The sequence below is a fragment of the Tupaia chinensis genome, unplaced genomic scaffold (genome assembly GCF_000334495.1).
Source record: "Tupaia chinensis unplaced genomic scaffold, TupChi_1.0 Scaffold000661_1, whole genome shotgun sequence".
NCBI lineage: Eukaryota > Metazoa > Chordata > Mammalia > Scandentia > Tupaiidae > Tupaia > Tupaia belangeri.
Genome location: NW_006160183.1, coordinates 1,951,813 through 1,965,387, shown reverse-complemented (window position 1 = coordinate 1,965,387; position 13,575 = coordinate 1,951,813). Strand labels below are relative to the sequence as shown.

The window sequence follows — 13,575 nt, the reverse complement described above, 5'->3', positions numbered from 1 at the left end:
CGAGTCCTGGACTTGGTGGCTTGCTTTCTCCCTTTCCCTTTCTCTCTCTCTGTGTCTCTCTTTGGTCAAATTTAAAAAATAAAAATTAAAAAAATGGAATTAAATAAATATTTTAAAAAATTTTTTAAATTCCACTAACAGGTACTTACCTAATAGGAATTTCAATAATCATTCCTGTCTACCAACAGCTATGTATTTGGCCTACATTCTTTGTTAATTTTTGGTTAGGAAAGCACTAAAGAGTTAACACTATTTTCTAAGAGTAAAAATCATAAAAATTTGGAAAAGGAAGTATTGAACAAAATTCCATATTGTCCCATAATAACATCTTTGACATTAGAGTAGAAGCATTCATTTTGCCACTCTAAAAACATTTTCTAAGCGACTATTATGTATCAGACACTGAGGTAGTTGTGCTAGGTGTTGAAAGTATAGGGGAAAAAAATCATATGTATTCCATGTCTTCAAGAAGCTCCATTTAAATTTTCTGAAAGTTGAAATGTGACACATCCCCTACCAGTATAAGAGGTCAGAGATTTCCAGGTATGACTGTGCTAATAATCCCTAAGGACTTCATGCAAAGAAAAATGACCTGTTTGATTTTCAAAAAGAAGTTAGCCAACTCTAAATTTTGGGGGCAAGTTAAGTGAATGGTATAAAAATGTCCCTTTCAAAGTCAAGGAAATACTGTTTGGGCCATTATATTTTTACTTAAAATTTATGAAAAAAAAATTTTTTTAAAGAGAGATTTTTGCTATAGGGCACATGTGCTCACTGGAGAGACAGAGAGAGACAGAGAGATGGGGGAATGACCATGCCACAATCCCTTCTCCTCCATTCTCCTTTTAGGATTTTGGGCATGCACGTACACGCGCCCGGCTTGAGTTTCAAGTTGCTGGGTCCAGGATTTGAACTATGGTTACCACAAGGGAGTCCAGCAACATAACAATTACGCCATCTGCTGGTCCCTAAAATTTATGAGATTAAAAAAAAAAGAATAAAAGTAGTCATTTATTTATGCTAGTCAGCTTTTTGGAAGTCAGAATCCACATTTTTAGTATTGTTGTACACAAATTTCTAAAGAATTGCTCATCATTATATTGTGTTTTATTTTGTCTCCAAACAATAAAATTATCTCACAATTATTATTTTTAAAGTCCTTCCAGATGAAACATTGTTTGTAGACGTAAGCTTCTACGGCAACAAAATTTCACATCATATATCCTATATTAAACTTGAAGATAATTCCCAAGTGATATTCTGGTGTAATATTCAAATTTCAGTCTTGATTTAACCTAACAGTTATCAATCACTCATGTCCCTTCCTGCCCCTTACTTAATTGCCAAAGATAGAGACACAAAAGTTGTAAGAAACCTTTACAGGGAAAGTCTACCCAATTTCAAAGATGGCAAGTTTATTTTTTCATTTTGCAACTTCTTTTCTTTGACTGACATATGATAGTTTAACAGTGTCATCTAGGGGAGTGTGTGTTGAATGACTCATGGAAGACACAACTGACAGGAGACTAGTAAAAAACTGAGAATGCAGAATAGTGTGTGCTTAAAAGTAGTTCCTCCAATTTTTCAAATTCAGCATACAAAAGCTCTTTATATACTCCTTTTACAGACTAAAACAATGTTAAGCATCATAAAAATACTTCATTTAACCTTTTAAAAATTGATGTATTCTAGCTCTATTGATCACAGATAACTACATTGTAATAAGACAAACTTGAAGAAAAAGATTTCTTCACAAATACATTCTTTTAAAAACATATACAGTACTTTGAATGGTAGTAGAACATTTTTATTTTTTAAATGAGTAAGTACAATGAACAACTCATTATACCTTTGGGGCTCTGGGATTAAGAAGGCAAAAGGGCATTAGTCTTTCAGCACTAAAGGGATTTTTCCAGATCGGGAAACAGACTGCAGTATGACCATAAAAGGAGGAAAACAACACAGAAAGATTCTCGTTGTAAACGCTACTCCTCTGTTAAAGCATGTAGATGGTATTGTCGAAGATTCCTTGATAGCTAACTCAGTATTTAAGCATATATTTTACATAAATCTATGCTATTTAGTGTAAATCAATTATTCAAGCCAACTTGAAAGATTCCTGGGACAAAGATTGCTTTATTTGTTCTATACAAGACAAATGGAAACTAAACTTAAAAACTTGGCTTTCCAGAGTGTGAATAGCCTTATTCCTAAGGCACTGTCCTTCTGGGGTATGAAATGAGTGCCCACAGTTGTTCAATTCAGTGAGGTCTCCCAATTCTGGATGACCAGGGAATAAACTTCTGTGTTTCCAGGGCATTGTGCAAGCTCTGGAATCTCCATTCAGCGCTAGCAAGTTTTCTGCTAGGTCCCATGGAGTCTTGGCCTACATCTGTATATCTGCCTTAGTAAGTGGCAACTGATTTTAGACATTGGGCAACAGGCTAAGAGAGAGGTGAATACAGTTTTAAACATAACTTCTAAAACTTATAAGCAAATAAAATGTCCTTCATTACTTTGAATGGATAAACTGACGTACATTGAGTCAATGAAATACTATTTAACAATAAAAATAAATGAGCTATGAATTTATGAAACAACATGGATGAACCTTTAATACATTACTAAGTAAAAGAAGCCATTCTGAAAGGGCTACATACTATATGATCCTAACTTGATCACATTCTGGAAAAAGTAAAACTATGGAGACAGGGCCAGCAGATGGCATAATGGCTACATTACTGAACTCCCACATAGTCAACCACAGTTCGAGTTCCGGACCCAGTGGCTTAAAATTCACACAGGGTGCGAGTGTGTGCATGCCCAAAATCCCAAGGGGAGAATGGAGGAGAAAAGGCTGTGGTGTGGACAACCCCCCTGGGGGGAGGTGCGTGTGATTTCTCCCTTTCTATCGCTCTGTCTCTCTGGTGACTGCATGCGTTCTATAGCAAAAATCTCTTTAAAACAAAAAACAAAAAACAAAAACAAAAACAACCTATGGAGACAGTTAAAACAAAACCAAACCAAAAACAAAGAAAAAAACAGTGATTACTAGGGATTGGAGGAGCAAAAAAGATGAACTGACATAGCACAGAGGATTTTTTAGGATGGTGAAATTATCCTGTATGATACTATAATAGTGGAAACATTTGTCCAAACTCATGGAATGTATAATGCCAAGAACAAATCCTAATGTAAACAGAGACTTTATGTGATAATGATAAGTCAATATGGATTTATCAATTGCAAAACGTGTACTATTCTGCTGTGGACTAATAGTGGGGGAGGCAATGCATATTAGGGGGAAAGAGGTATATGGAGGCTCTGTATACTTTCTGTTCAATTGTTTTACAAACTTAACACTATTCTAAAAATAAATCTGCAAAACAAATCTTAGGCAAGCTAGGTGGCATAGTGGTTAACGTGGCTGGATCTCACATGGCTGACTGTGTTGTTTGATTCCTGGACCCAGTAGCTTGAACACCACACTGAGTGCACGTGTGTGCCTAAAATTCTAAGAGGGGAAAGGAACAGGGAATGCAGCATGGTCACCCTCACTGAGGGGATTTTTACTTTCTCTCTCTGTCTCTTTCTGATGAATGCACACTCCTTAGAGGGGAAAATAAAAAGGAAATAAAAATAATTTTTAAAAAAATCCTTATACAATTTAATCTGATCGCAGAGTAAATTACCTGTCTAACAGAGCAAGATTCAACACTCTCTCTCTTTTTTTTTTTAAAGAGAGATTTTTGCGATAGGGGCATGTAGAGAGACAGAGAGACAGAAAACAAGAAATCACCCCCACCCCATGGAGAATGACCATGCTGTAATTCCTTCTCCATTCTCCTCTCAGGATCTTGGACATGCATGCACACGCGCCCGGCCTGAGTTTTAAGCCTCCAAGGCCAGGACTTTAACCATGGTCAATTACATAGGAGCCAGTGACATAACCATTATGCCTGATGGTCCCAGATTCAGCACTCTTAACAAGAAGACAATAAGACTTATCTTCTCAACTAGAGCATTCACAAAGCCCATTATACAAGAAGAAATAACTACACAAACAAGCAGGCAAATGTGACCCATATCAGAGTAAAGGGAATAGAGACCAGTCATTCAATACAAATCAACCTTGCTGACCCGGACGTTGAAAATAGCAGATAAGAACTTTAAAGTTGCTCTAGGATTTAAAGGAAATTATGGTTAAAAAAATGAAAAATAGCAATAGAGGAATAAATTATAATAAAAAAGATTGAGATATATAGTCTCTGAAATGAAAAATTTACTAGATGGGCTTATGAGCAGAATAGAATAGAAGAATCAGTGCAACTGAAAAGAGAAAACCAGAAATTATCCTATCTGAAGAACAGAGATGGGGGTGGGGAGACAAAAAGCCTCAGGGTCCTGTGGGACAAAATACAAATGTATAAATATGTGTGACTGGAGAAGAGATTACAGGGCAGATAAATATCTAAACTAGCAAGCAAAATGTTCTCAAATTTTTTGAAAAACATATTGTGTAAATCCAGAAAGCTCAGTTAACCCCAGGCAGAATAAAAACAAAGAAAACCACATTTATGAATATTATAGTCAAACTGCTGAAAAACAAAGATTAAGAGAAAATTGTGTAAGCACTAGTGAAAGGATACATTCTTTTTTGAGAGAGATTTTTGCTACATGGCATGTTTGCCTGTCGGAAGGACAGAGAGACAAAGAAACAGAAAGCGAGAAATCATCCCCCAGGGGACATGGCCATGCACACACACGCGCCAGTGTGAGTTTTAAACTGCTGGGTCTGGGACTCAAACTGCGGTTGACTACATGGGAGTCCAGTGACGTAACCAGTATGCCATATGCTGGTCTTGAAAGGACCCATTCTATATGGAGAAATAATAATGTATATGTTATTTATCAAAAACAAATCTGTTTCTGTTGTTTCTGATCAATAATAAAAAGGCAGTATGATGACATCTTTAAAGTGCTGAGTAATGATAAAAAGCCTCCACAGAATCATGTCAACTTCGAATTCTATATATTTCAAAGATAAAGAAAAATAAAGTAATTTTTAGATAAATTCATGTCGCCAGCAGACATGAATACAAAAAAATAAATGTGATAGGGAATTTTTCAAAATAAAAGAATTGACACCAAATGGAAGCTATTTGGATAAATATAAAATTGTATGCCTATGTGTGCGTGTGTGTATGTGCACGTGTTCTAATTTAACTTAAAAGATACACACCATCGGGACCAGCAGTTAGCATAATGGCTATGTTGCTGAACTCCCATGTAGCCAACCACGGTTTGAGTCCCAGACCTGGTGGCTTAAACTCACGCCAGGCGTGTGCAGCATGCGTGCCCAAGATCCCGAGAGGTGAATGGAGAAGAGATTGTGGCATGGCCAACCCCCTCTGGGGGGTGATTTCTCGCTTTCGGTCTCTCTGTCTCTCTCTCTCTTTCTGGTGAGCACACGCACCCTATAGCAAAAACTCCCCCCACCCCCTCCACACACACAAAAAGATATACGCCATCTATGTAAAAAAAAAAAAAAGCAAGAAACAACATGGTATTTTGGGATATATACAAATACATACATAAGTAGAACAAAGAAGGAGGGTGGTTAGGTAGATCAATGCAGACTTGTAAAAAAGGTAGCATATATGTTGTAATTCCCAGAGTATCCACTTAAAAAAAAAAAAAGTAAAGATGTATACTATAAAATCAATAAAATTAAAATGGAAAACTAAAAATGATTAGATTTTTCTACCAAAATACGGCAGGAAAGAAAGAATGGAGAATCAAAATACAGATCGGACAAATAAACAAAATAGAATTATACACTTTAATGGGACCAGCAGATAGCATAATAGTTACATGGTTGGACTCCCATGTGATTGATGGTGGTTTGAGTCCTGAACCCGGTGGCTTAAAACTTACACTGGGTGCATGTACGTGCATGCCCAAAATCCTAAGAGGAGAATGGAAGAGAAGGGATTGCAGCATGGCCATCCCTTTGGGGGGTGATTTCTTGTTTTCTGTCTCTCTGTGTCGGCAAATGCATATGCCTTATAGGAAAAAAATCTCTTAGGATAAAAAAATACAATCGTATACGATTATTAATTCAACCATATCAATACTAACATTGAAGGGAACCAGCAGTTAGCGTAATGGCTATGTCGCTGGACTCCCACATAGTCGACTGTGGTTTGCGTCCCAGACCCAGTGGCTTAAAATTCACGCCGGGCGCATGTGCGTGTGTGCCCAGGATCCCGAGAGGAGAATGGAGGAGAAGGGATTGCGACGTGGCCATCCCCCCAGGGGGTGATTTCTCGCTTTCTGTCTCTCTATCTCTCTCTGTCTGTCTGGCGAGCGCATGCGCCCTATAGCGAAAATCTCTCCAAAAAAGAAAAAAAAAAAAAACTAACATTGAATGTTAGAGAAGTACACGCTCCAGTGAAAGACAAAGTTTGTCAATAAAGACTGTATCACTTAAATTCTTTGTGTTTAGGGCTAGCAGGTGGCATGGTAGTAAAGGTGCTGGATTCCCACATGGCTGACTGTGGTGTGAGTCACAGACCCAGTGGCTTGAAAATCATGCTGAACCTGTGTGTCTGCCTGCCCTAAACCCCAAGATGAGAACGGAGGAAAAGGAATTGTGGTGTGGCCATTCCTCCACCCCCGGAGGTGGGATGATTTCTCACTTTCCCTCTCTCTGCCGCTCTCCTGCGAGCACACACATTCAAGAGCAAAAATTAGAACAAAAACAAAACAAAACAAAACAAAAAAACCACTTTACATTTTTCTTGCTGGACTCCCATATGGCCAACCACAGTTCAAGTCCTGGAACTGGTGGCTTGCTTTCTCACGTTCCTTCTCTCTGTCACTCTCTGGTCAAATTTTAAAAAATAAATAAATAGAATTAAATAAGTAATTCTCTAAAAGTTTCCTGTGATAATCATAATTGAAATAAAATGTACTACTTCTTTATAAATCATGAAACTCAAAACTGAGTCTATTCATGTTATAAGAGTCTAGTGTTTATGCTTTAATCTAGCCAGGCTTTCTTTCTGTCTTCCAGTAGGAGCTCTTATGTCCCCTAGTGGATATAGGTCGATATGATGGAGGAAAGACAGCGGTAATATTGGCCAAAAATTGTCCATAAATCCTAAACGCCTGCCATGCCTATGAAGTCTTCCAAACCAATGCCTTGCACTATGTCATTTATCATAAACAAAGAAAACATTATCACATCTGAACTGGACCACACCTATCTGCCTCATGTGTGGTCACTGGGCTAAAATATAGTCTTGGCTCATGACATATGCATGAGCAAATGCAAACCAATTAGCTACACATTTTGACCTGACATAATACAAAGGAGCCGACATTTCCACTATAAATCTCTATTTTTAGAATTTATAGCTTAGTCATAAAAGTGGACTTTAGAAAAATTTAGGGTGCAAACATTTAGCAATAAGACAGAATTTTCCTTCCTAATAAATTAAAAGTAAAACAATGTGTAAAAAATCTGATTTGAAACTATGATTGTCAGGGAGGAGGAGAGGGAGAGAAAGAGAGAAAGGAAGGAAGGGCAGGTGCACTCCTCTTGTACTGAAATTTCGACAGCTCTGTGTTAAATTGTTGCTTATTTGAGGGGGCAGAGGTAGGAGATAAAGAGGGGTATAATTCACAGTAAAAGACTTTTCTTCTCCAAATGTAGAAACAAGGCTCTTTGTTATTATTTCTAGTAGTAAATTCAAAAGATACATTTTCTCTCCTCAGAAGCACATACACACGTATATATGTGGCCACACAAGCAAAAGGATATGAACTGGCTCCCCACACGTTTGATACTGCAGAAACTTTTCCCAGTTAGATCTGAGACTGACACTGCCAGCACAGGATCTGTATTAATGTGTTTCCACAGAGGTGGAGCGCTAATACAGAAAGGCAAGCTACCCTTTTGTTTGCACGTACCATCTCCCTGAAACCATAGCAGAGAGCCTAGGTGTCACGTGATCTGCAATGTTCACTATACACATAGTCTTCTGCATTGGTATGAATTCAGAATGGTCTCCCAAACTGTCCCTCACACTACTCCTAAACTCACTTTCTATTTTATTTTTCTCCATGGCACTGCTTATCATCTGATGCACAAAGGTGTGTGTGTATGTAGGTAAATAAGTGTTTTGTTCATTGCTATATCCTGGCACACAGTAGGTGCTCAACCATACTGCTGTTTTCATTTCTATTTCTCTGAGTACTGGTTTAGTTGAGGATCTCTGTATTCACTAGCTAATTCGACTTTTCTTTGCATTACTACTTCCTAATAGTGCACTTCATAGCACAAGGAAATACCAGGGGCAAATTTCCAGGAGTTCAGCTTTTGGATTCATCTTGCTGAATCTAAGAATCGGGCGTTAAGAAAGAGTTGCCCTAAATAAAAGCAAATATTGATGACAGGAACTGCTTGAGTGTATTAGAGCGGCACATCCTAAATTTATATAATAGAACAACTTTTATAGAAGGCAGTAATCAACAACAAACTCAAAAGGTGAACATTAAATTTTTTTCTTTTTTAACTGCCAGAGATGTGTTTGCTCACCTGACAGAGAAAGACAGAAAGAGAGGGACCAGCAGTTGGTGTAAAGGCTATGTTGCTGGACTCCCATGTATTTAACCACGGTTCAAGTCCTGGACCCGGCGGCTTAAAGTCACACCGGGCGCATGTGCGTGCATGCCCAAGATCCCAAGATGAAAATGGAGTACAAGGAATTGGGGCGTGGCTATCCCCCCGGGGAGTGATTTCTCGCTTTCTGTCTCTCTCTCTTTCTGGTGAGCGCACACGCCCTACAGCGAAAAAAAAAGAAAGAAAGAAAGAAAAAAAAAAACAACTCTCCAAAAAAGAAAAATAAATATGGAGAGAGAGCTAGAGAGATCCCCTCAATGGGGCATGGTCACACTGCAATCCCTTTTCCTTCATTTCTTTATCCTGTCAGGCTTTTGAGCATGCACACACATGCACCTGGCATATTTTTCAAGCCTCTGTAGACAGGATTTGAACTGCATGACCAGCTATATACGATCCAGTGCTCTTAATCATTAGGTCACCAGGCCAACCCAGTATCAGTAAATAATTGTCCCGGTTGCTAGTAGGTGGCTGAAATTTTACAGTGCTTATCATCTTCATCACCCTTTAAGGTAGTCCATTATTGTGTTGCTAATAGAAATATCTGAAACTGGGGGTGGAGGGGAGATTTATAAAATTAGAGGTTTAGTAACTCACAGTTCCATGGGCTAAGACATGCAACAATATCACAAAATGGATAGGGCAGAACTTTTAGCAGAGCAGAGCTTGGTCTATATCCATATGACTTTCTCTCTGTTGTTCTGGTTGCATTCCTTCTTATAAACATGACCAGAACTCAATCATGGGTGCTCTACCCTAATGAGATTATCACACTGAAAGATCCCCTCCTGGGACACAAAGAAGGAATTAAGTTTTTGGTTAATACTTCCACAATATAATCTAATGCCAGCATACGAATTTCTGGGGGACCAATCACTACCCAATCAGACCAAGTTTCAAAATGTGAAACTTTGGATGACAAATCATCATCCAAACCATAGCAGGTAGAAACAATTATCAGGCCCATTTTGCAGAAGAGGAAACTGAAGCACAGATAGGTTAAGTAAAATGCCCAAGGTAATTCTGCCAGAATATAGCTGAATGCAAAGGGTCTATCTCTTGAGTCCAAGCTTTTAAACACTTTGCTCCTCTGTTTTTTATAGTAAAGTATTGTCTTTTGATCTAGCAATGCCAATTCCACCTCTCCTACTTGGGCTGCAAAGAAAATCCATTGACTTTACCTATTTTACCTTCTAAGAAAAAGTTTTGTTAATAACATGAACACTTGTTTGTTTACAGTATTTTCTATTTATTGGTAAGGCTTACTATGACTAAAAATATGTTCTGAAAAAATAGATACACTTTAAAAATTCTGTACCACATTGTTCTCATTACAACTCTTACACAAGTGGTAACTGTCTATGCAGTCTTGGGCGAAAAAGAGCTTTCTGAAGAAACTATATGGCAACTTGCTTTGACAGGGCACTAGTCATTTCTATCATAAAACTATAATTTACTCTCCTGTTTCCATTCCCTCTAATTTTTCTATCCTTCTGTCACTAAGAGGATTCAATTTGCACCATTTTATCTGACACACTGAAAATAATTATGATTTGCTACCTCACCAGCTCAGCCATCAATGACAGATGCATTTCTTGCTCAATGGAAACTTGACTGCTTTGGAACATTTCCATTACTGGGTGCTTCCCTCACAGTGGTAAGCATGAATTTAGGATGTAACTATGCACAGTCAGAGGAAAAGAGGTCTATCCCTTCACCTGGAGGTTTTCTCTCTTTCCTTTTCTAGGGAATTGGCTATGTCCTGATGAGATTCCAATTTTTATTTTTAAACAACTGCATTTTTCAAAATGGAAAAACAAAGATTTTATGCTTACTGCCTTCCTTTTGTTGACAAACAGTAGAGGAGAAAAGAATGATGTCCAAAGGTCTTCTTTTAGACCCTTCAAATTTTAGGACTGGAAAGGCTTATAAGAGACCATGTAGTATATGCTTTCAGTTCACAGTGAGAGAATCTAAGGGCCCCTTGTTGACTGAGGGAGAGGGGCAGCTGCCTGAGTGCCGCCTGCACAGTATGCTTGGCCCTGGGGGCTGTGCTGGGCCATGAGCTGGGGCGGTTCCTCTCCCTGGGGAGACAGGGGCAAGAAGTTGAAGGGATGGTGTGCTTTAGGAGCAGTGGAGATAAAGGCAAAGAGGAGCAGGAGGTGTGGGAAGCAATGAGGTTCCACTTCCCCTTGCCCATCCCTGAAAAGAGAAGGGAAGACTGTTCCTGGTGTGCCTGGAGGTGCTGTCTAGTCATCTGAGTCAGAACAGGGTGAGTTTCAGGTAGCCTTGGAACCTTCTGAATCTATTCCATTCATGCAAACTAGAACAAGTACTTCCTCTGACATCACAAAGGCTTTAAAAAAGAATGTTTGGGGGTGGCATTTGGGGTATTTTTGAAGTCTGGGTTGGTGACTGATACTGGAAGAAGTCACCCAGTGTGAAGGCAGGAAGCAGAGGAATGATGCACTCAGAAACTGGCTTTTAAAGCAGAAGATTCACCAAGCCCCTCATTGCCTTAAAAAAAACTGCATCACCTCACTATCTTTATTTCCTTCTTTCTTTCTTTCTTTCTTTCTTTCTTTTTTTTGGGGAGAGGCTTTCCGCTATAGGGCGCATGCACTCGCCAGACAGACAGAGAGAGAGACACAGAGACAGAAAGTGAGAAATCACTCCCAGGGGGGATGGTCACGCCGCAATCCCTTCTCCTCCATTCTCCTCTCGGGATCTTGGGCACGTAGGCACACGCACCCGGCATGAGTTTTAAGCCACCGGGACGTGAACCGCGGTCGACTATGTGGGAGTCCAGCGACATAGCCACATGTGCCCTTACTAACTCATAATGTTGTTCCAAAAGTGTATGTAGTTTGTCAACAACGAGGTGCTTTCAACATGTAAAGGGAGCGTCGCTGTTACTTTTCTCTTTCACTATATGCTTATTATTATCATTGTTTTAACTCTGGTTTACATATAAAATAGTTGTAATATTTAATAGAGGTCTGGAAACTACTATTGTAATGTTAATAATAAAAGTTAAAAGAATACTGTTCTAGTTCAAACTAAAACACTGACTAGTGGTCACTTCATTTTGTAGGCTTTAGTTTAGAAAAGTAAGATGAGGCTAGATAATCTCTTAGATACTTTTGGTCCTAATATTCTGTTATTCTACACGAAGAATGATGATGATGATGACAACTTGACAACTTGCTCAAAGTCACCAGGCTAGTAAATGGTAAAACTGAAATTTGAACTCTACTAGCTAGACTGCAGAGCCCATGCTGGAAATAAAGAAAAATGAAAAGTAGCAAGGAAGATAAAGCAAGCCAAATGCTTGCTTACTGCCATCGACTACATAATCGAATAATCCCATTTCTACTGGGCACTTCATAAACACTAAATGTTTTATGACTTTTTAAAAGTTTATTTCTTCCATGAGTAAGAGACAGAAAGACAGACAGGCAGGCAGGCGCAGCACCAGAACTCAGATAGCCCTGTATCATGGGCTACAAGCATATGTCCACAGTACATAGGAAGGTCCCCGGACTTACACCAGGAACCTTCTGATGTGGGACTGCCTTGCAAAACAAAGAGTTTTACCACTGTGCCAGCGACCAGTCCTGTTTACTCATTATTGTTGACTTAGAAAATTCCTTTATTAAATGACCTATAAATGGGCTCTTTTGAGAAGTCTATCTTGTTATCAACTTGTAATATAATAATGTTTTATGGAATATGAAATTTCCATTGTAAAATTACTATGCTTACCACATTACTACAGTATCATAGATAGCTTTGATTTAAAAAATAAAGAAAGAAATTAAAACCTGTTAATATCTGAAATTATGGATTGCTTACAGGCTTAAGAGTGGAGGTGAAGTGGTGATAATTGTTTCCTTTTCTCTTTCTTTTCTTCTTTTTCCTAAGAACCACTTTTAAATTTCAAGAGAAGCTTTGTAATAGCTAAATTTTAAATGAATGCTTTTTGTTAATATGTTTTTCAAGAAAAATATAAAGTATTATGCAAATAAATGGACAAAAGACCAAACTACTATGGTTTAAAGTGGTTTATCTTCTCTAACATATATGCTAGCTGGTATCATATTCAGGACAATTTTACTTAAAAATTTTCTAAATTTCCTTTGAACCTATTTCTCAGTTCCCCCAATACTAATGCTCTTCTGCACTAGAATCAGAAGCCACTCAAGTCAGGGAATTCCTTTAGTATCAGTAAGACACAAGGAAAGCCCTTGGCCCTGTGAACGCATAGTGTTCAGTAAAAGCAGTTTTCTGGCCAGGAAACAAGACCAGAAGTCAGTCAGAAAGAATGATACAAAATTTCTTAAAGACCTTGCCAGAGGATGAACATAAGAAGTATAAGACAAAATAACATTGTCAAATTTGCTCTCCATCTTAGGAACTCAAAATTCATCCTGGGAATAGCAGATAATGTTTCCATTGCTTTTAACTAATATAGTAGAAAAGGCATTTAAGGTTTTAGGCATTTGAGAGTGACAATTGTCTTTCAGACAGTTGGAAAGGACTAGAAAAAATACTTGTTGGAATAAACGGAATGTGCCTTGGCTTCTGTGGTCAAAATTTCTGGGACTCAGCTGAAACAAGATTCTGGCTTAAGACTTACATGGTTTTCATCACCCCATAAACATTAACATTATTGATGCAGATCTGTCACTTGAAATATTTTACCCATATCCTCCACTGCAAGGAATTTTCTTTTTACCCATTCATCTCTAGTGACAAATTTGTGGCACTTACAAATTTAAAAGGCTGTCAAAATCTAATAATGAAATCTTACAGGGAGTCATGTGGGGCACAGATCAGAAAGGACCAAAATTAATTTCAGAGGATTTACTACATAGGTTAGGGGT

The 13,575-nt window shown here is 38.3% G+C and overlaps 1 protein-coding gene across 1 annotated transcript in view; it reads right to left on the bottom strand.

The window, feature by feature from the left end:
- SRBD1 (S1 RNA binding domain 1) overlaps positions 1-13,575 on the bottom strand; it is a 236,477-nt gene that overhangs the window by 48,534 nt on the left and 174,368 nt on the right. The window lies entirely within an intron of this gene.